This window comes from Erythrolamprus reginae, chromosome 9 (assembly GCF_031021105.1).
Source record: "Erythrolamprus reginae isolate rEryReg1 chromosome 9, rEryReg1.hap1, whole genome shotgun sequence".
In the NCBI taxonomy this organism is placed as follows: domain Eukaryota; kingdom Metazoa; phylum Chordata; class Lepidosauria; order Squamata; family Dipsadidae; genus Erythrolamprus; species Erythrolamprus reginae.
In genome coordinates, this window is record NC_091958.1 from 34,715,410 (window position 1) to 34,738,893 (window position 23,484).

The 23,484-nt window shown below is 40.2% G+C and overlaps 1 long non-coding RNA gene across 1 annotated transcript in view; it reads left to right on the forward strand.

Moving 5' to 3' along the window:
- Nucleotides 1–23,484, forward strand: part of LOC139172082 (uncharacterized) — a 562,252-nt gene that overhangs the window by 271,156 nt on the left and 267,612 nt on the right. Inside the window, exon 2 of the long non-coding RNA XR_011559835.1 lies at nucleotides 8,704–8,766. This is a non-coding gene — a long non-coding RNA (uncharacterized lncRNA). The remainder of the gene's footprint in view (nucleotides 1–8,703; nucleotides 8,767–23,484) is intronic.

The window sequence follows — 23,484 nt, forward strand, 5'->3', positions numbered from 1 at the left end:
AAAGTTTAAGAAAGTTTACAAGTTAAGTGAAAGAAACTTCATTATTCATTTATATGTACATGTACATTTCTTCATTAAAAACATGTCTTTCTGCATAATTTAGACTAACTTTGTGAGTTTTTTGAGGGCTGGAACCAATTAAAATTATTTACATTAATTCCTATGGGGAAAAGTCGTTCGAGATAAGAGCTGCTCGACTTAAGAGCCCAGGTCCGGAACGAATTAAACTCGTATCTCGAGGTACCACTGTACATGTTTGTACTTTTACTGTAATCCTATACATATGCTTGAGAAAGAATAGAATAGAGTAGCGTATCATAGCATAGCATAGCATAGCATAGCATATAATTTTATTGGCTAAGTGTGATGGGACACACAAGGAATTTGTCTTTGGTGCGTGTACATAAAAACAAAGTTCATCAAGAATCATAAGGTAGACACTTAATGACAGGGTAGTTTTACCTGTTGACAAATAAATATTTGGTCAGGTATTCTATTTTTGTGCTCACTGGAGTGTCCTCTGATCTTGCTTCTAAAATCCTGATTTCACAGAACCTTGCTATTTTTAGAGAGAAATTGCTCAAATACTACACAAGAGAGTTACAAGGATGGTGAGTGGTCTGGAAACCATGTCCTATGAGGAACAGTTAAAGGATCTAGGGATGTTTAGTCTGCAAAGGAGAAGACTGAGAGGAGACTTGATAGCTGTCTACAAATATCTGAAGGGCTGTCACAGAGCATAGGGATCATCATTGTTCTCATTAGCACATGGAAGGACTAGAAACAATGGAATGGAACTGCAAGGGAGTAGATTTAGATTAGATAAGGGTGATAAACCGGTGAAACAGTTTGCCACAGGAGGTGATGAGCTCACCTTCACTGGAGATCTTCAAACAGAGACTGGACAGTCATCTTTCTGGGATGGTTTAATGTATCCTTCATTGAGCAGGGGGTTGGAGGTCCCTTCCAACTCTATATTCTATGATTCTACACTGTATTTTTCTTAATGTTGTGCAACCTTGCCTATGTCATTCTCTTAGTGACCGTATAGATGGAACTTATGCAGGATGACCAGTGCTTGAACCTAGTCTTCCTTGTTACAATAATTGAGTCTATCCGCTCTGCTGCCATGTCATGATTCACTTTATTCAGAATTATTGACCCATCAAGGGAGTTAGATCTTTGCATTATAGGTCCAAAATGTTAATATAATTCTGATTATTTCTTTTGCAGATGAGATCTCTGCTATGGCGTATTCTAAGAACCATTTTGTTTGTTCATTTTCTTGGCTATCCATGATATTATCAGACTTTTTTTCCGACACCAAATTAAAAGAAACACCTCTTTTTGCCCTACTTCTTTTTAAAGTCCAACTTTTAAAAGCATCAATATATTTTCAATCCTCCTTCAAAGTTCCACTTTTGCTGGAATGTCACTGGGAAAACCACAGCGTTTACTATTCTGATTTTTGCATATGGCTTGGCATCTGAGGAGTATTTCCAAGCAATTTATTTTTACCGAGGAAACATATTACATTGAATTGTGGTCCATTTGTCAGTACACTCCTTGACTTTTATTACCAAAGGTTGCATATTATATGCATTTTCAGCTATCAGAAACATATTGTCAGGTGCAAAAAAACAAGTTGATGTGTGAAGATTCAATTTAACTGATTTATGGCTAAGGAAACTGTCAACCTCAGCTTAGAACTGCATAAGGTCAAAGCACCTGAAGGCAGGATGAGAAACAATGGTTGGAAACTAATCAAGGAGAGAAGCAATCTGGAATTTTAGGAAAAAATTCATGACAATGAGAACAATTAATCTGGGAACAGCTTGCCTCCAGAAGTTGTGGGTGCTCCATCACTGGAAGTTTTTAAGAAGAGACTGGACAAACATTTGTCTGAAATAGTATAGTGTCCCTTCTTGGATGGGGTAGGGTTGTACTGGAAGCCCTCCAAGGTCCCCCCAAACTCTGTTATTTTATTAAAGTGGAACTACAATGAACATGTTGAGACCTAGCCAAAGATCACTGGAACTATAGCAAGAGCAAAAGCACTTAGATTTATATACCACTTTAGAGTGCTTCACAGCCCTCTCTAAGCGGTTTACAGAGTCAGCCTATTGGCCCAAAGAATCTGGATCCTCATTTTACTAATCTTGGAAGGGAGGCAGGCTGAGTAAACCTTGCCCCTAATGAGATTCGAACTGCCAAATTGCAGTCAGCTGGCAGTCAGCAAAAGTAGCCTGCAGTACTGCACTCTAACCATTGCACCACCACAGCTCTTACATAGCATACTTAAAGTCTCAGATATATCTCTTTTTAAAAAACCAATATTCCCTTGATATGTAAGCTGGCTGCATTACAGTGATGAATTTAGGGTAGTTTTGTTGTTGTTGATAGTTGCGAAGTCATGTCACGATCCCATGGACAATGTTTCTCCAGGCCTTCCTTTCCTCTAACATCCCCCAGAGTCCACTTAAGCTCATGCCGACTTCTTCAGTGATTCCATCCATCCAGCTGCCTCGTTCTCTGCCATCCCCTTCTTCTTTTGCCCTCAATCTTTCCCAGCATCAGGCTCTTCTCCAGTTAGTCCTTCCTTCTCATTAGGTGGCCAAAGTATTTGAGTTTCATCTCCAGGATCTGGCCTTCTAAAGAGCAGTCAGAGTTGATCTCCTCTAGGATTGACCAGTTGGATCACCTTGCAGTCTCAGGGACTTGCAGGAGTCTTCTCCAACACCAGAGTTCAAAGGCCTCCATTCTTTGGTGTTCAGCCTTCCTTATGGTCCAAATTTCACAGCCATCCATTGCAACTTGGGAAACCATTGCCTTGACTATAGGCACTTTTGTTGGCAGGATGATTTCTCTGCTTTTTAATATGCTGTCTAGATTAGCCATAGCTTGCTCCCCAGGAGCAAGCATCTTTTAATTTCTTTAATTCAATATTCCCACTTTAGACTCCACACACATTTTCTTCTCCTCACTTGATCTGCTGGTTCTGAAGAATTCCTTTTCAGTTCATAGGAGACCATCTCCGTTTGAATGTGTCCCCTGGGTTTTCTTTTACAGATCAGGTCTGCCACAAACACAATTACCACTGCCAAAAATATAGAGGTTAGCTGAGAAAACACATGGCAGTTTTGGCTGGTACCAAACTATAATTGGGAAGATTATTTTTAATCAGCACAGCCCAAACATTAGAGATTTCTTAATAAGGCTGACAGGAAATTAAACCCAAGTCCAAACAACATTGATTAGGTTGCCTCAAAAGCACAGTAATATTCTGAATTGTCTAATTATAGACCCTGAAAACATTACATAACTGTACTTGGAAGAAGACATTTAAATCATCAACAACTCTCTATTTGCCTCATTTCACCACTTTCTTGCTTTTTTGAAAATGATTGTATGAGATGCAGAATTAATTTTGCATATATTTTCTGCATCTAACTGATGTTTATTGTATGCTATGAGCATTGTGGGTCTCAAATTTCCAGGCAGATTACTGTGTTTTAGCCATGGAGTTTTAGCCAGCCATGGTATTGAAAAGGAAACAGATACCTTGTTTTACTACCCACTGGTTTCCTTCAAACTTATTTAAACAATGAAAGTTACAAACACCAGTGGAGAGACCAAGATAGGGAGGGAGAAACTTCTCCATAAAACTAGATCTTTTCTCTATAAAACCTTCTGCAGAATGTCAGTAAGTTCATTAGACCAAAACAAAAATAGGGAACACCCAATTGTACACTAGTGTTTGGCCTTTCCAATGTGATAATTGTAATACTTTGGCTTTGCACAAATGCTTAACTCATTCCAAAATGCAGGAGCCAATTTTTACCAACCATTTCTTAATAAAAATGGACACATCATTCTAAAACTTTGCCAACTTCACTTAGTTCATTTGTACATCCCATCATGTTTCCACATCTGACTGCAACCTTAAGAACAAGACAAGGCCAGTGATATTGCTAAGATATTCATGAACTGAGACAGTCATTCAATTCAATTCAATTTATTAGATTTGTATGCCGCCCCTCTCCGAAGCCATGTTAACAAGGTCAGCCTTGTTCAAAAAAACAAACAAAAAAAACCAAGGTCAGCCAATGAATAGGCATAGCAATTAAGTCAACCAATGGGAGTTAAACACTTCTGAGTCTGTGCAGAGAATCAAAATTGAAAACTTAAGCTTAAGGCTGGGTGAGGATCAGTTCTCTCTACACTTAGTTCACTCAGTGCTTACTTGCTTTGCTGAAATTAAATTAACACCCCTGCTTGTGTTTACTTGAAGAGATAACCTACTTGAGTTATTGTGTGCTTGTTTGTGTGTGTGTATAAATCCTGGGAAGGGTATGGCTAGCTAAACAGAGCAAAGTAGCTTGAAATAGATTTATATTAGTCTCCCTTTTCATTACCAGCAAAAATATGTTACACACACATACATACATACATACATACATACATACATACATACATACATATACACACACACACACACATACACATACATACATACATACATACATACATACATACATACATACAGTGGGGGGAGGGAAATATTTAGTCAGCCACCAATTGTGCAAGTTCTCCCACTTAAAAACATGAGAGAGACCTGCTGTAATTGACATCATAGGTAGACCTCAACTATGAGAAACAGAGAAAACAAATCCAGAAAATCACATTGTCTGATTTGAAAAGAATTTATTTGCAAATAATGGTGGAAAATAAGTATTTGTTCACCTACAAACAAGCAAGATTTCTGAGTCTCACAGACCTGTAACCTCTTCTTTAAGAGGCTCCTATGTCCTCCACTCATTGCCTGTAGTAATGGCACCTGTTTGAACTTGTTATCAGTATAAACCAGAGGTCCCCAACCTTTTTTGCACCAGGGACCGGCTTTAAGCTAGACCAGTTTTCCATGGCCCGGTGGGGGGGGGGGGGGGGAGCTAGCTGTCAGCGGCGCCGTAAAAGGGGCGATCAAGAGAGGAATGGGTGAATGAATGGACGGAGGGTGGGAAGGAAGGAAGGAAAGAGGGAAGGGACAGGAACAAAAGAAGGGTGCAAAGGAAGCAAGGAAAGGTGTGAAAGGGGAGAGTAAGAGAGGAAGGAGTGAAAGAAGGGAATGAGGGAGGAAAGAAGGGAGGAAGGAAAAGGAAAGCAAGAAATGGAGGGAGGAAAGGAAGGAAAGAAAGAAAGAAAGAAAGAAAGAAAGAAAGGGGAAGGGACAGGAACAGAGGAAGGAAGCAAGGAAACTTATGAAAGGGGAGAGTAAGGGAAGAAGGTAGGAAGGAGAAAGAAAAGAAGAAATAGAGGAAGGGAAGGTAAAAGAGAGAAAGAAAAAGAGCAAGAAAGAAAGAAAGAAAGAGAAAGAAAGAAAGGCAACTTCAAAGAAAGGCTCACTGAGCATCTCTCACTCTCTCTCTCTTTCTATCCCTCTTTCTTTCTCTTCCTTTCTCTCTCTCCTCTTCCTTTATCTCCTCTCTCTCTCCCTCTCTCTTTCTCTCCCCCCTCTCTCCCCCTTTCCCTCTCTCCCTCTCTTTCTCTCTCTCCCCCCTCTCTCTTTCTCTCTCTCTCCCCCTCTTTCTCTCTCTTCTTCTCACTTTCTCTCTCTTGTTTTCTTTCTGTCTCTTTTGCTTTCTCTCTCTCTCACTCTTTCTTGTTTTCTTTCTCACGCTCTTTCTCTCTCTTGTTCTCTCTCTTGCTATCTCTTTCTCTCCCCCCCTTTCTCACTCTCTCTTTCTCACTTTCTCTCTATCTTGCTGTCTGTTGCTCTCACTCACTCTCGTTCTCTCTCCGTTCTTCTCAGCGATGACGCGCACGCCCTGCCCGCCTCACCTTTGCGAGAGCACTTTTGCCCCGGGCTCTCAGCAAGGGGGTTTGCAGGAGAGGCGGGGCCGGCGAAGGTGATATTGAATGTCGGGGGAGAACGGGCGGTTGCGCGCGCTCCCTATCCCCCTGCTAGCCCACTCGGAATATTCAAAATAAGAAAAGCCTTCGCCGGCAAAGGTTTTTCTTATTTTGAATATTCCGAGTGGGCTAGCAGGGAGATAGGGAGCGCGCGCAACCACCCGTTCTCCCCCGACATTCAATATCACCTTCGCCGGCCTCCGCTGAGGAAAGCCTTTGCCGGCATTTCCTCTCGGCGTCAAGGAGGCGCAGCGGCGGGCGGAGAGAGGGAAGGGGGGGCAGCGGCGTCCCTCCTGGCCTTGGCGGGCCGCCCAACCCTCCCCACCTCCTGCAAACGCGGCGGGGGGCGGGGGGAGAGCGAGGAGCCGGTTCCGGCGGGCGCGGGGCTTGGCTGGCTGGCGGGGGGAGCGCCGCTGGTGGTGCGGAAAGGCCGAGGGGGCCCTGGCGCCGCGGACCGGCTGAAAAGCCCCAACGGCCCGGTCCCGGTCCGCGGACCGGCGGTTGGGGACCTCTGGTATAAACGACACCTGTCCACAACCTCAAACAGTCCCACTCCAAACTCCACTATGATGAAGACCAAAGAGCTGTCGAAGGATAGCAGAAACAAAATTGTAGCCCTGCACCTGACTGGGAAGACTGAATCTGCAATAGGCAAGCAGCTTGGTGTGAAGAAATCAACTGTGGGAGCAATAATTATAAAATGGAAGACATACACAGACCACTGATAATCTCCCTTGATCTGGGGCTCCACGCAAGATCTCATCCCATGGGGTCAAAATGATCACAAGAAAGATGAGCAAAAATCCCAGAACCACACAGGGGGACCTAGTGAATGACCTGCAGAGAGCTGGGACCAACATAACAAAGGCTACCATCAGTAACACACTATGTCGCCATGGACTCAGATCCTGCAGTGCCAGACATATCCCCCTGCTTAAGCCAGTACATGTCCAGGCCCATCTGAAGTTTGCTAGAGAGCATTTGAACAATCCTGAAGAGTATTGGGAGAATGTTACATGGCCAGATGAAACTACAGTAGAACTGTTTGGTAGAAACAACTCGTCATATTTGGAGGAGAAAGAATGCTGAGTTGCATCCAAAGAACACTGTACCTACTGTGAAGCATGGGGGTGGCAACATCATGCTTTGGGGATGTTTCTTTGCAAAGGGACCAGGATGACTTTGCAAAGGGACCAGAATGTACATGAAAGTATGAATGGCATCATGTATCATGAGATTTTGAGTGTAAACCTACTTTCATCAACAAGGGCATTGAAGATGAAATGTGGCTGGGTCTTTCAACATGACAATAATCCCAAACACACTGCCAGGGCAACAAAGGAGTGGCTTATAAGAAACATGTCCAGGTCCTGAAGTGGCCTAGCCAGTCTCCAGATCTCAACCCTATAGAAAACCTTTGGAGGGAGTTGAAAGTCCGTGTTGCCCAGTGACAGCCCCAAAACATCAGTGCTCTCGAGGAGAGTTGAATGGAGGCTGACTCAGTCATCTGTGTGTGCCTCTGGAAATTGATTTTTATGGAACAAGCTATAATAGATATTCCATAGATGCTATAAAAGGAAAAAAAGTTTTTTGAACAACACTGAACTGAATGATAGAGAATCTCCATTGACAGGACCAGTGATATTTATTTTCTCCAAGATATTTTTTTATACATTTTCTTTGAATAAAAATATTTTCCCATTTGTCTAAAGATTTAAACTTCCTTCTATTTTCACATTGACTGGAATATGGAAACCACTGGGAAACATATTGTTGCATTGGCATATAAAAATAGAATTGTTAAGTGCAAATTGAATATTTCATTTTAAACAATGTAGATTAGTGAAATCTTTAGTCATCCTTTTGTCAACCCTGAAGTGAACCTGGCTGAAAACATCTGGAAGGCTTCAGGATAGACACACCAGAAAGGGAGAGGTAAAATAGTTAGATGGGTTTTGTAGCCAATACAATAAAGTTTTCCTGTGGGTTACCAAGGACATTCTCACAGGTGGCTAGCCAGAGCAGGAGTGAAATAACCAAGCAACTGGACAACACCTTGATTGGACAGTATGACTTGTGACTTGGTGAAAAGGGGAAAGTTTCACTTTTTAATTAGGTGAAAGCCATGGGAACTTTCAGACTTGGTTTTTACCAGTTGTGCCAATATGATGTGTCCAATAAATTGGGGGGGGGGGTTGAGGAATTTGCCTGCCTCAGAGTTCTGCTTTCTATTAGTTCATTGCTTGGAAGACTGACACATTTACCAGTAATGAGACACACATATGAATGGGTCCCTGCTAATTCAGACATTTTTTCTCTCCTTCTGCTCAGAAATTGCTTTTAATTATCCCATGAGATCATGTGCTTTATATACTTTTATTTGTCATTTTTTTCTTTAACATTATATGTGTTTGGTGAACAGTGCATTGTCTGGGTCTAAGTGTTTTATACACAATGCTAATAACAATAATAATACAGTTTACATATGCATAATAATAATTTTTCAATTTCTAACATTTACATGTGAATACTTATAATGTATTCTATTATGTATCAATAGTATACAATATACTATTTCCCTATTTTCTATTTTCTATCTCTATTTTCTAATCGCTAATAATGCAGTTGCCATATTGAGATGTATTCTATGACAATCTGTTTTAATATTTCAACCTCTTAAAAACTTTTATGTGTGTAAGTTTTCCTTTAAACGTAAGTGCTCTAAGAGTCTGGAAATCATGGGAAAGATAGTATGAAAAGAAATAATACATTGCATTCTGTGTTTTATTCTAGGAAACCATAGAGAAATCCAATGTAAGTGGAAGTTACAGTTTTCTGGAGCGAAGCATTCTTTCTGTAAGTATAAAACTTCTTTTCATATTACTATGCTTTAATTCTTACAATTCTTAAATCTCATTTTACTAGCATGCACACAGATTGAAAGGCAAAATTATGATGAAAATATGTTATAACAGAAAACTGTATGATGCACTTTATCAATTCTATGTTTCTATGATTATTTTTTGGGACTTGTTAATCGGGGTGGGTTCCTACTTACCTGGCTGCCCATTTGCTTCCTCCACACCATGTGGATATACCTCATGCGTCCATGCTTTGCGCGCATGTGCCGTGCCAAAAAACAAACAGAGAAAAATATGAAAACCAGGTAGCAAAACTCTCCTTCTGCACATGCTCAGAAGAATTGAGATGGCGGCACCCACGGACCAGCACCAACCTAACTGAATCAGTGACGTCATTGTGACATCACCACAATGTGACTACTGGTGCAGGCAAACAGGTCTCAACTGGGAGGAACCCACCCCTGTTGTTAATCCAAGCATATTATTTTATTTTTGTCATGCACATATTTTTAAAACCCAGAGTAACATGTGTATTCATCCACTTGTTTTGGATTAATTTGTTGATGGTTTTCTGGAATTTACTGATGCAGGATTGTCTTTGTTGTCCATAGCTAATTCTCCCCGTTCAGTGCAAATAATTGAGGATTAGATTAGATTAGATTCAGCAAGTTCAGATTGATCAAATGCATGCCATGTTCCCAGTATATTTCAAGGTGAAAAACTCTAAACATTACTTTCATTACTATCAGCCAAGATTTTTGGACTACCTTTTTCAGTGGTAAACTCATGAATTGTTAAAAATTTGATAAAGTGCTAGTTCTTATTTGTTCCCTCGGGGTTTAGCAATGTTATATCCTGATATTTGTGGGGGGAAAGCAAAAGTATTTTGTTTTGTTGGCAGCTTTCAGATGTTGTTCTTTCCCCTAGATTTTGGGTAGACATGATGTGAATTGTTGACATTTGATATGAAGCCATTGGCTTTTAAAAAATGTGTGTGCAATTCTTACTTTTGAAAATAGTTCTATATGTTTATAAAAACAAGACATTAAAATGACAAATTTTCTTGTGATCCTTAAGGCATCGCAGTGGCTCCATTCAAAATTCTAGACTTAGAATGTTGTGTATCGTGTCTGCATTGTACCTTAAAAAGGACAGCATGGATTAGACAATAGTGTGAAAAAAAGTAAACAACAACAAAAGATTTGGATTAAATCCTCATGGAAACAATTTTATCATAGTTTGATATTTACAGTTTAGAAAAAAGCCCAAATGAAAAGTCTGAAATTTTAAATAGTTAAGTGTGAGCTTTGGTCCTCTTATATTTTATCCCTAGTGTATTGCAATATCCATACATACTTGTGGATATGCCCATCTGCATATAAGTCAATACTTGAATTTTTAACCAAAATACCCTGGACAATGGACCATTCTTAGACAAGCCAATTGTGAATATTGACATACAAACATTTCACAGGTTGTCGTATCTGTGAGTACTAAAGCATTTTCCATGATCTTTTAGTTTAAATCCAAGTAACCTGCTCCTCCCAAAATAAATCACCCCCTTATAATAAGCCCAATCCACCTTTTGAATGCATGGCAATAAGGCCAAGTGCTTATTTCAGGGTTCAAAAAAAATATAACACAGGGTCTTATTTTGGTGGGGAACATAGAATCTATCTATCTATCTATCTATCTATCTATCTATCTATCTATCTATCTATCTATCTATCTTTCATCTGTCTGTCTGTCTGTCTGTCTGTCTGTCTGTCTGTCTGACTGTCTGTCTGTCTGTCTGTCTGTCTATCTATCTATCTATCTATCTATCTATCTATCTATCTATCTATCTATCTATCTATCTTTGTCTGTCTATCTATCTGTCTGTCTGTCTGTCTGCCTACCTACCTAACCTGTTTTCACAAAAATAAGATATCCCCTGACAATAAGCCCAATGGGGTTTTTGAGTGCTTATTTCAGGGTTAAAAAATATAAGACAGGGTCTTATTTTGGGGAAAACATGGTATTGGCTTATTTGCAGATTGTCTTCGACTTACAAGAGTTCATTTTGTGACTACAAAGATAGCGGACATTCTCATGTTTGCAAACTTAAGCCACAAGATGAGTTGTAAATAAATGAATAATACTAAAAACAAAAAAACAAAAAAACAACAACCCAGCCAGAAATCCACTTCCACATCAGTTAGTCTATGAAAGACTGATGGCACATTTCCACATTCGTGCAAGTGCCATCTGTGGTGTATACAAATGACAGACCATATGGAAATTGTAGGATCTGCTTCCTCCTGTCTGTTTCTTTCTGGGATTCTGTCGCTTCCCGTTGACACGGGAGATTGGTGAGAATGGACAAATTTATCACTCTGAACTTCCCAGTAATATCCTGAGCAAATGCCAGGGCTTTCCCAGAGTACGTTTTGAAAAATCATCAAGGTACCCAAAGCTCACTTGTAATGACAAACAATATACAAATGTTGTATCCATAACTCCTGCAAGCATTTTGCATTAAAAAAAAAAAACACTTGTTGACGAGATTAAAAATTAGCAGCAATTCCTTTCAAAAGACTCCTAACAAACCTCGACTCCTACAAACATCGTTCTTGTTGTTCTGTGGCACACCAGTTACCTCTTACTTATTTTTTGCTCTCTCCTCCAGCAGTGCCATCTGTCATAGAACGGTAACATGGCAGTTAGCAGGATTTGACAAGAAGAAGGAAAAACAGTGAAAGATAATTTCTGCCACCGAGAAGGCGGAAGGGAGAGTGAGTCCCCAGCACAGGGGAGATAGCATTCCCTGAGCTGATTAGTGTGACACTGTGAGACGCCAACAATTTATCTACAGTTATTAAATTTCAATATCTTTATAATGCTGATGTGTTGCCAGTGTAGAAAGGGAACTGTTGTGTCAGCAAAGATCAGCTCTCCCCCTACACCAGGGGTAGAGAACAATGGTCCGTTTATGACTTGTGGACTTGAGCTCCCAGAATTCCTGAGCCACCTATTCCATGGCTGGCTCAGGAATTCTGGGAGCTGAAGTGTACAAGTTATAAAGGGGGCAGTCATTCCCCACCTCTTTGGTGGGATTCGTTGTCTAGTTTTGAAATAAACAATCACCAGCCAAGACTTCCAAAAAAACCCAATGGTAATTTTGTTCTTCACTTTGCAAAGAGGGTGGACCATATACACACAGGTACAATGGACACACATTAAATCATCAATATATTTGCTTTATATTCTCTAATGTTATTACAAATTTACCTCCTACCTTTTCCTCTTTGGCTTAGTAATCATGTTGTCAGTAGGTAACCAAAGTGTCTAAAATGAATACATTATCTCCGCTCCTGATTACATCTCCCACTACTCTAATTCTATCTTCCCCATTCCTTTCGTGGTCCTATTTCCTAGGGCTTGTCTCTAAAGGAAGTATCATATCAATAAATTCTGGTTCAGACTGGTTGTAGCATAGCAGAGGCCTTCCTACGTACAATTCCCAACCTTCAGCCTAGCACCTGAAATTAGAATAAAGTGACCAGATTATAATTTTGGTAAAGTGGGACACCATTGACAGGGGGGAGGGCAGGCATGACTGAAAAATCTCTGGAACGCCAGAGGGTTGTGCCTCAGTCTCTTCTCCAATCCTCCGAGATCTCTCTCTCTCTCTTTCTCTTTTTTCTCTCTCTCTCATTCTCTCTCTCTCTCTCTCTCTCCCTCTCTCTCTCTTAGTCTATCTCTCTCTCACACACAACGCTCGGACCTGGTAGACATGCTGCTTCATGCAGCCGCCAAACAGGAACATCGACAGAGCGCCCGGCATGCTGCCAATGAACCCCCAAGTGGTAGGAGCGCCTGACAAAGAAGTGGGCCAGGATGGTGAATCCGCTGCTTCAACTTCTATAGGAAGCCACCTGGGACTCACCAGCCACCTCACCCATCACATCTCTCTTTTTTCCTGCAAGGGGGCATGGCGTCAGCTGCTCAGTGATGAGCCAGGCAGGCTGAGGATCAGTGGCATAAACGCCTCTTCATCAGCATCACCACTGGGGCCTCTGGGACATCCCTCGTACCCATCTCAGCCCCCCATTGTGGAAGCTGAGCTTCAAGCCTTGTTATCGCACAACAAGCAGCTCCAATGCAATCCCCTGCCTGCATTCAAGCCACAGGCTGGTATGTCATAAAATCAGCACTTTTTAAAATACCCACAAGACGTGGGACAAACTGGCAAAAAGCGGGGCTGTCCCACCAAAAGTGGGATGTCTGGTCACCTTAGATTAGAAACATATGATATATTTTCTTCACAGGCTAGCTTGTCTTCTTACAATTCTGTAAAAACAATAAGGTCTATTTCCCACATCTGTTCTACACCATAAAGATGATGGCCCAGTTACTCCAACAATGGAGAAGAAAAGCCTAGAATCTTTTCTGGTAATATTATACTTTTAACCAGAGCATATAAAATGTTTGCTAGACCAATTCTCGAATATAGCTCATCTGTCTGGAATCCGCACTGCATATTGGACATTAATACAATTGAGAATGTCCAGAGATATTTCATGAGAAGAGTACTCTGCTCCTCTGCTTGCAACAGAATACTTTATGCCACCAGACTTGAAATTTGGGGCCTAGAAAATTTAGAACTATGCCACATTCGATCACAAAATTATCCGCTTCAGTGCCCTACCTGTCAATGACTACTTCATCTTCAACCACAATAATACAGGAGTACATAATAGATACAAACCTAAGCAACATTAGAGGATATAAAGCAAATATATATAACCACTCCAAACCTGATTGCAAAAAATTCAACTTCAGCAACAGAGTGGTCAGTGCCTGGACTCTGTAATTTCTTCCCCAAACCCCCAAAACTTTAACTTTAGATCAGTGGTTCCCAACCTTTTTTTGCCCATGCCCCACCTAAGCATCTCTAAAATCCTCATGACTCCCCCCTCCCCCCGCTGTGACATATAAGTCTCAGTGTTCAAAAAGTGAACTCCTCATGTGGAAGAAGCCTAAAGAGGCCATTAACTTGGTTTAAAGAAGGTTCCATTTGCCCCTATTAAAAATCAAATTGCCCCCCTGTGGGGTGTGGGCTCCACATTGGGAACCAGGGCCTTAGACTGTCTATCATTGACCTCACCCCATTCCTAAGAGGTTTGTAAAGGGCGTACATAAATGCACCGGCATGCCTACCATCCCTGGCCTACTGTCCCCATGCATTCAGAAAATACCATGTACTCATAACCATGCTTGTATACCTTATATATTAACAATCATGTCTATATTTTGTCTATAATCCTATAAATGACAAAATAAGTAAATAAATAAAAAATCTGGAGTTTGGAATATGGGTTCCTAAAGTGCCTAACTCTTTTACATCTGTAGTGCGTGAAGTTTTGTGGATGTCTGCCATACAAGTTTTAACTTGGTCGAGTTATATCTAAGGCTGAGGAAACAGCTGATGAAGGAGTTAACCATCTGGAGAACTGAGATTGATGTCCTTGCCTTGGTGTGGAACCCAGTGTTAGGACAAATGAGCAATGACCCTCAATGTCGGAGGAAACGTGAAGGGCACCCAATTTCAGTGTGTCTAATTAGTGCCAGTGTTTTCCCCTTGTGATTGGAACCAGACGGGCACTTGGAATATCAATACTTTTTCTTTTTTTTCCCAGGGCTAAGGGCTGGTTGTTATTTAGCTGAGCTGAGACTGCAATCCAGCAGGTTGCCTGGTTACAGAGGATGTAGATGAGCTGACTGCTAAGTCCACCATATGGCCAGGCATTTTATCCCAGTCACCTGTGACATGACCTACACGTGTAGTACATTACCAATTTATAAGGTAGCTTATATTTTAGGAAACACAGAGGCAGGTAACCTATCGGAAAGCTTGGTGAAAAGACGGCTTTCTTCATTATTTTCAAGGCTTGTTAAAAATGCAAGAGTGTGTTTCAGACCAAAAAAGGCTTCTATAATTAGCTCCTTGGCAGGCGTCTGCAAGTAAGTTGAGATGTGAAATCTGAATGTTTATGATGGTGCTGAGAAATTTAACAAATTCAGATTATGGGTTTTCTCCCCTTCTTCTTCCTCAAGATCTTAAAAGTGTTGTGTTTGTTTCCTGAAGTGACACCCAATTTCTTTGGGGGTGGAAGAGCCAAGGAAAATACAGTCACATACACTGCACTTTATGGGGAGGATTTTCCATTTGAAAATATTTTAGTGTCCATTTCAAGGACTATTTCAAGGTTGTTTTGTACAAAAAGAATATTAGCTGCTTTGAATTTCCTATTTTTCACCTTATAGCAACAAACTAAACAGCACCTGGATTAGGTAGCACTACCAGGATTAAGAAAGCGGCAAATCTTACTTAATTATAGAGTGTTGAATTATTTGCAACCACACATAATTTTATACCTACAGTTTACAAAGCATGGCTTCATTCAACAGGCTAAATCAAAGCCCGGCCATCATATTGTTGTGCGGCATGGTAAGTGAATTTTGTACAAAAACAAAATAAGTTTGTGCATTTTGTGTGGTAAATACCTATTAGTATATGCAAATTTTCCCCTGTCAAAAATTGAAACAGCATCAAAAATTTAAAGCATATTTCAAACATTACATTTTAAAATGAGTTTACTAGTTCTATTCCAATAAACAAATTTCTTACTCTGATACCAGTGCTTTCTAGAAGAGGTGGAAATATTTAATATGGTGAGTGGAGATTTGGCTACTCATTTAATTATGTTTTCTTTACATTGATTTATGTTTTCTATCCATTGAGGTTTTTGTGTAAGGAATACAAAACAGCTCTGAATGTTTCATAGATTTAGAGAACCAGGCGGAAGGGAAAGGGCCGTTGCAGCAGATTCGGACAGTGAGGAGGTTGGGGAGGAACATGGGCCAATTCTGGAGTCTGGGTAAGGCTCTGACGAGGGCTCTGTGTCAGAGGCAGAGACGGGGCCAAGGCCGTCTGACATTTATCAGCTGCCTTAGGAGTCAGATATTAGTGAACAGCTGGAGCCTGTTCCCAGCATGCTCATATGCAGAGTTACCAGATGAAGGGATGTGTGTGTGTGTGTGTGTGTGTGTGTGTGTGTGTGTGTGTGTGTTAGATTAGATTATTATTACAGTTGGAAGGGATCTTGTAGGTCATCTCGTCCAACACCCCCCCCCCCCGCTCAGCCGGGAGTTCCTACACCATTTCGGACAAATGGCAGTCCAATCTCTCTTTGGAATTTGGAGGTCTCACAACCTCTGCAGTCAACTTCTGTTCTACTGGTTGAGCACTCTCACCATCAGAAAATTCCTCCTTATTTCCAGGTTGAATCTCTCCTTGATTAGTTTCCATCTATTATTCATTGCCTGGCCTTTTTGTGCTTTGGAAAACAGTCTGACCCCCCTCCTCTCTGTAGCAGCCCCACAAGTATTGGAACACTGTTAAAGGGGAGGAATTCGGGATTATTTCTATATCAATTTACACACCTTTTGCCTCAGATCTTGCTTTCATTTTGTCGCTGTCCGTTCTTATCTAATAAAATTCTTCTCTATCGTTATAGTTGGATTTCCCCCCCCCTCGATTTTGAAAGGAAGCACACCTGACATATACTTCCATTGGGGCCCTATCAAAATGAATTAGTTTCACAGCAAAAACCAACACTACAATGGTACACCACTTTTCTCCATTTTGCCCTTTTACTCACTGGTTGTTTTTTCCTTCCTCAACATCTGTCTGTTTGGGCCTCACTGGGATACAGGAATTCTGCTATGTATAGAGTGTTGGATTAGAAAGTGTGAAAGTTGAGGTCACCCAATCTGATTTGATTCTAGATTTTAAAGCACGTATCTAGGATACTCTCCACAAATTTCTGGATTCTGTACCTTTCCATCTTCCAAAGTGCATTGCCTCTTCTAGAGGAAACCAAATGATGCCAAACTTTATCAGGTTGAAGTGTCTTCAAGGCCATTGCTGGAAATTTATTCCTTATCTATTTTCTGGGCTTCGTGCTGCCTCTTAAGTGGTGTAGTGGCCTAGAGGTGAAATTCTCATCTCACAATCAGGAGGCTGTGAGTCCAATTTTAGGGAGAGGCACATATTTCCCTCTCTGGGCCAATGAGAATATATCTGTTGAAAAAACCTCCACATTGGCAACAGGAAGGGTGTACAGCCATTAAACACTCTGCCAACTCTGCCCAGACCCCACCTCGCAAGGGTTTATGTGGTCGTTAAAAAAGAAGATGTTGACAAGGATTCTGCCTCTTAATTCCCTCTTATTTGCCTCTTTGCAGAGGCTGTATTAGATGGACATTTGTCAGTCTTCTGATACTTTCTCAAAGCACCCAAACACTTGTATCCTTACATGGGGTCCTTGTGCAATTGCAGCTGTCTAATGCACTAATAAGAAAGTTGTCCGTGACAATGACCTACCCGAATCATTACACACTAATCATATAAAGCAATTGCAAGCAGATTGATTAAATGCCGTCATTTCCCCTGGAGTACAGACAAGACCAACCTCTTCTCTCTGCCACCCCTCAACAGATGGCACTCTGTCGTGTTTTCACAGTACACCCAAGGAGCAGGTGGCAAAGTGCTGGTGGAGCAAGGCATTTTTTGAAACCAGCAAAGCATCGTCGGGTTGTGCTAAGGGTATGTCACCTTCCCTTGAGAGATAATTCCTTTTTTAAATTGGAACGGTGAATCAAAAGGACTGCTTTCCCTCTCCCACTCCTCTGCCTGCTGTTAATTTCTCCCATCTCCTTAATTCTGCCCACTAGAAAGTTTTTTATTTTGCTTCTTCTAGGCTCTAGAAGATATAAGCTTTCTTCCAGAGCACATCAGAAAAACAAGAAAAGCCATTCTGGTAAAAGTATTTGATTTTTCAGCACCTTGCAAGGGTCACCTCATGTAGCTAACGGAACGGGTGGAAAAATAAAGGTAAAATGATTTGACTTTGCGCAGCAGCAAAGGGTGGCTTTGACATTCTCCTCAAATCATCTTCTGATGAGGAATAAATGATTGTGAGCTATTGATTTCCATTCCTTAGAGTATGAGCTCTTTCCTCCACACCAGATTAAATATATTTGGCTGTTCGTTCTGCCTAGCTTTATGCTCATATTAAAGAGAACATTAGGAGAGAGACAGATTTAAGTTTGGCCCCTCCTTTAAAATAAACCTTTTATTTCTTCCTATTCCCATGTGAGCAATGTTATCACATGACATTTTAAATTATTACTATTACCTTTTAGTCTCTGAGAGTCTCTATGGATTCTTTTTGTTTTTGAAATCCTTCTTTGCAGTTTGGAGAACATTCACCATTGTTTTAAAAGGTGTGTCTTTCACAATACCATCAGCACATTTAAATAGTGAGAACATGCCCCTACATAAATTTGCAATTGTAAAAAAAATACATATTTAAAAACAAATAACAACATCCTTGGCTTTGAGAGTAATCTGTGAATAGACTTTTATGTCTCTGATTTCATAACACCTGGTGCTTTTAAGTTCTGTTGGAATTGTTTATAAGTAAACAGTTTAACTCCTTTACCCAGAAGAGTAAAAGTGAAATGCTGTTTTAAAATTCCACATTAATTAACTGGCATCTGCTCAGCTAGAAGTAGGGTATTAAAATATTAAAAAGAAAACTATTGAAGTGCTGCTTTTAAGAAAATTGAGCCATTTGAGTCTGTGAAATGCTAACGGGAGTTGAAGACATTTGGCTTAATGTTTGATGTTGTTTCTTCACTTTTAATCAACAACTGCAGTTCTTTAAATCATTAAGACCACGCCTATTTAATTTAGGAAGCTATTCTTGGTTTTGAGGCAGACATGTTATTTTATAAGGAAATTAATTAAAAAGTAATATTGTTATAGAGTTATAATTAACTATAGCTTTCTTTGATAAATTATAAGAGATCCCACACTTGAGCATGTTCAAGAATTCCTGTTACGTGGAGATTAGAATGAAATGAAATTTTGTTTTAATCAATTTAATGAATTTAGCTCATTTAAGTGCTGCAATTTGCACGTAGATCACTTGTTTTGCATGCAAAATGTTCTAGGTAATCTTTGAAATCTGGATGACGAAATTAGAAAAAAGGAGGTAGCACAAGATCAATGATAAATTAAACCCAAAAATATAAATTAATAAGAATTTTTATTGTATTGTATTCTAATTTGAAGGTATGTGAATTTCTGTAAGGTGTGGAGGGAAAAAAAAAATTATAACCCCCCCCCCAATGGTCCCAAAATGGCCTGGAAATTGCCTGAAAATGGCCCCAAAATGGCCCCCAAATGACCTGAAAATGGCCCCCCAAATGTCCTGAAAATGTCCTGAAAATGTCCTGAAAGTGGCCCACAAAAGGTGGCTGCAAGAGGAAGCGAAGCCAGGAGAGGTAGACCCAGATGTGTTCCGGTTCCCCTGTCGCAGAAGCAGCAACTTCACGCTCTTCCCCTCCCCTCTAGCCCCCTTCTTTGCAAGGGATCACCCAGACATAGAGATGGGGAGAGAGAAGAGGGCGGCGTTTCTGTGTGCTCCAATTTCTGTGTAGCACTCTCCCCTCAATGCTAGTGGCTGCTGCGGGCCTGCAGCCCCCTTTCTTCCTCTCCATCACCACTGCTGGGCGGTCCATGTGAAGAAGGGGCCTAGCAGAGAATGGGGAGAGCAAGGTTACCCCTTCTGGGATGAGGGGACTCGGGAAACATCTCGGTCCAACTTCCGGTTTTAATGGTATTTTCCCCCCTATTATTTGTTTGATAATATCTTTAACTTTCTTCCAATATTCTGGTTTCTCTTCAGATCGTATAAATCTTTTGTCTTTTAATTTATTAGTTTAATTTATATGCTGCCCAACTCCCTAAGGCAGTGATTGTGAACCTATGGCACGGGTGCCACAGGTGGCAGGGAGAGCCATATTTGCTGGCACGTGAGCCGTTGCTTTCCAACGTGGATGTGTGTGCTGACCAGCTGGTTTTTGGCTCACACAGAGGCTCCGGGAAAGCGTTTTTGGCTTCCAGAGAGCCTCCAGAGGGATAGTGGAGGTCGTTTTTACCCTCCCCTGGCTCCAGGGAAGCCTTTGGAGCCTGGAGAGGGAGAAACATGAGCCTACTGGGCCCACCAGAAGTTTGGAAATAAGCTGTTTCTGGCCTCCAGAGGGCCTCTGGGGAGAGAAGGAAGCTGTTTTCACCCTCCCCAGGCATTGAATTATGGCTGTGGGCATTTGTACATGCACAAAATAGCACACACACACTCTTTTGACACTGGAGGAAAAAAGGTTCACTATCACTCCCCTAAGGACTACAATTATCAAGATGGTTGTAACAGATTGGTGGATTGTAACCTCCAGACTCCTAACCATCCTTGCTGCTCTTCTCTGCACTCTTTCTAGAGTCACACCATGATGAAATTGCTATCTGTTTTCAGAGGCTCTGATGTGTTTCTTTTTTTAAAAGAAATATTATTAATTGGTTGTAGTGTGAAACATACAAGCATTTTTGGAGTAAAAATGAGAGGTTTCTGATTTATTTAGCTTGGCATTTCTTTTTAAAATGTAGATTGCATTCTATTTTCTTAAATTGTGGTATCGTGCCCTGAATAAGTTTTATCCTACAGACTCATGAAAACACTTTCAGTTTGTTGTCAAAGAACTAATTTTGCCTCATTATATAACATTGGACACTGTAATGATATTGCAAGCCTTGCCCTAGAAAAGCACAATAATCAAAGATATACCATGAGGGAAAAGAAGCTTATCTTGAATATATTAGCAGCCTTTCAAACTTTACCTGTGAAATCCGTTAAATGCATAAAACTATGCAGAAAGGACGGCTTCTGAAAGCAATGTAGGGAGATCAAAAATACTTAGACAAACTTGGACAGAGCCATATTGTGGGGGAAATGTGACTATGAAAGAAAAGTTCTAAACATTATTATCAGAGAACTAGAGACTTTTGTTAGTAGAGACTTTTGTTCTAACCACTGGGTCATGGCGTACTGGTTAGAATGAAGTTTTGCAGATTGACTCTATCTATCTATCTATCTATCTATCTATCTATCTATCTATCTATCTATCTATCTATCTATCTATCTATCTATCTCGTCTGTCTGTCTGTCCCTCTATCTATCATCTATCTATCCATCCATCAGCTGTGGTGGTGCAGTGGTTAGAATGAAGTATGACTGTGCCAGGATTTTGATCCCGACTGGCTCAAGGTTGACTCAGCAATCTATGCTCCCAAGATCGGTAAAAAGAGGACCCACTTGACTTTATTGTCATTGCATATGAGGCAACAAATTTAAATGCCTCATATTCAGTGTACATTATAACTATTAAAATAAAACCACAAACATTCTATATCTTTACATTCTGTATAATGGAAATTTAAAACCCAATATTGCACTATACCATAGAATTAAATATGGTTTATTGCCCTGGGATAGAAACTGTTTTTCAGTCTATTTGTCCTTGTTTTTATCATCCTGTACCATCTCCAGATGGCAGTAGTTCAAAAAAAATAAGTGATCAGGATGAGATGAATCTTTTGTACTTTCTTAAGGCAGTGGGGGATTTTTGTTGTGGGGAGGGAGGGGGCAATAGTTCTGAACATTTTGAGATAAAGGCCATTAAAGTAGCAACAAAAAGCAACAAAAACATAATTAGTGGACCAGATGACAGCATTCCAAAAGCCAACATGGGTTTGTCAAAAAGACATCATGACAGACTAATCTTATAGCATTCTTTGACAAAGTGACAAAATTAGTGGACCAGGGGAATGCTGTTGATGTGGTTTACGTGGATTTCAATAAGGCTTTTGACAAAGTAGACCATAAAGTCGGAAGTCCCACAGTAGTTTTGCTTATTATTTTATTTATTTATTTATTTATTTATTTATTTATTTATTTATTTATTTATTTATTTATTTATTTATTTATTTATTTATTTATTTATTTATTATTTGGATTTGTATGCCACCCCTCTCCGAAGACTCGGGGCGGCTCACAACAAGTGTAAAACAAATCATAAATAATTCAATTAATTAAAATATTTAAAGATTTAAAAAACCCCATATACTAACAGCTTGCTCATTTTCGACCACTTTTTCGGGCTTATGATCCCACCAGTTCTTTGCCACTGGGAAATGGTAGTTCCGGCACAAGTTCCAGTGGATCATCATGTCTATTTTTGTAGTCAGTCTGTACAATCTTTTTGCAGCAGCTGAGTATGTGATTGATTGTTTCATTTGTTTCTTTACAGAGTCTGCACTTTGGATCATCTGTTGATTTTTCAATTCTGGCTTTGACATCATTTGTTCTAATGGCCTGTTCTTGTGCCGCCAGTATCAATCCTTCTGTCTCCTTTTTGAGTGTTCCACTTGTAAGCCATGACCAGGTCTTTTCTTTATCCACTTTGCCTTCAATCTTCTCCAAGAACTGGCCACGCAATGCTTTGTTCCACCAACTGTCCATACGACATTGAGTTACAGTTTTTCTGTACTGGTCCTTAGTTTGCTTCACCCTGAGAAGCTTCCTATTGTTGACCTCCATCAATGCTGACTCTTTGCTCTCCTTCATATAGTCAGCTAATGCATGCTTCTCTTCTTCCACTGTCTGCTGCACTTGCAAAAGTCCTCTGCCACCTATTTTCCTTGGTAAATTTTCCTTGGTAAACAACTTGTCAACATCACCGCAGGGGTGTAGTGCATGATGGATTATCATTAATTTTCTTGTTTTCTTGTCCAAGTTGTCCAGCTCTGCTTGAGTCCAGTTCACTATGCCAGTTGTGTATCTAATGACAAGTATGGCCCAAGTATTTATAGCCTTGATAGTGTTGGCACCATTCAGTTTGCTCTTCAAAATTTTTCTGGTCCTCTGGATGTACTCTTTGCTGATCACAGTTGTTGTTGTTGTTGTTGTTGTTGTTGTTGTTATTATTATTATTATTATTATTATTATTATTATTATTAAACAAATTTCTTTAGTTTGTCTTTTCTCCTGAAGTTGCAGACATTTGCCCCAAAGCAAGTTGTCAAGTTTAATAAGTATGGAAAACGGCTAATTAAAATGTTCTGTACAGCAAACCATGATTCTCTCATTGTCTCCGCAATTCAGAAACAAGCGTGAATTGCTTCTAAGCATAAAGCCATTTGTTATATATATATCAGCCTAGTTCCTTTTCAGTATGCCAAAACAGATTATCATTCAGAGACAGGAAGATAACTCAGACAACCAACCACACTTATAAACTTTCCTAGGCTGCCCTTTTAAGAGAAAGGTATTATCTCTCGCTGGAATCTTCCTTCCATTGTTTAGGTGCTCATTAGAACATGTCAGTCACTCCAAAAACTGGTTAAATGGCAAATACAGGAAGGTTTGCTCTGTGTAGCTGTCCAGATGGATTTACAATTGAAGCGTGAACTTTAATAATGTTCTTGGAGTTTTATTTCTTCCTTTGGTAGGTTATGGTGTAAGATAATTGATATGTGTTATAATCTAGAGGCATAAAGCACATCCTGTTTTGGGTAGCAAAGGAATTTCTTGTGAGGGTAATGAGCATTTCTGCAATTCATAGTCCAGATATTGTCTATTGGTGGCTCAGGGCTAAGTCTACCCTTCCTCCAACAGCCCTTCTAAAGAGTAATCATTCATCTCAATATTCCCTGTTCTGCTTATAAGGAAAAGAATTGATGGCACATTTAGCATTTTTCGTTACA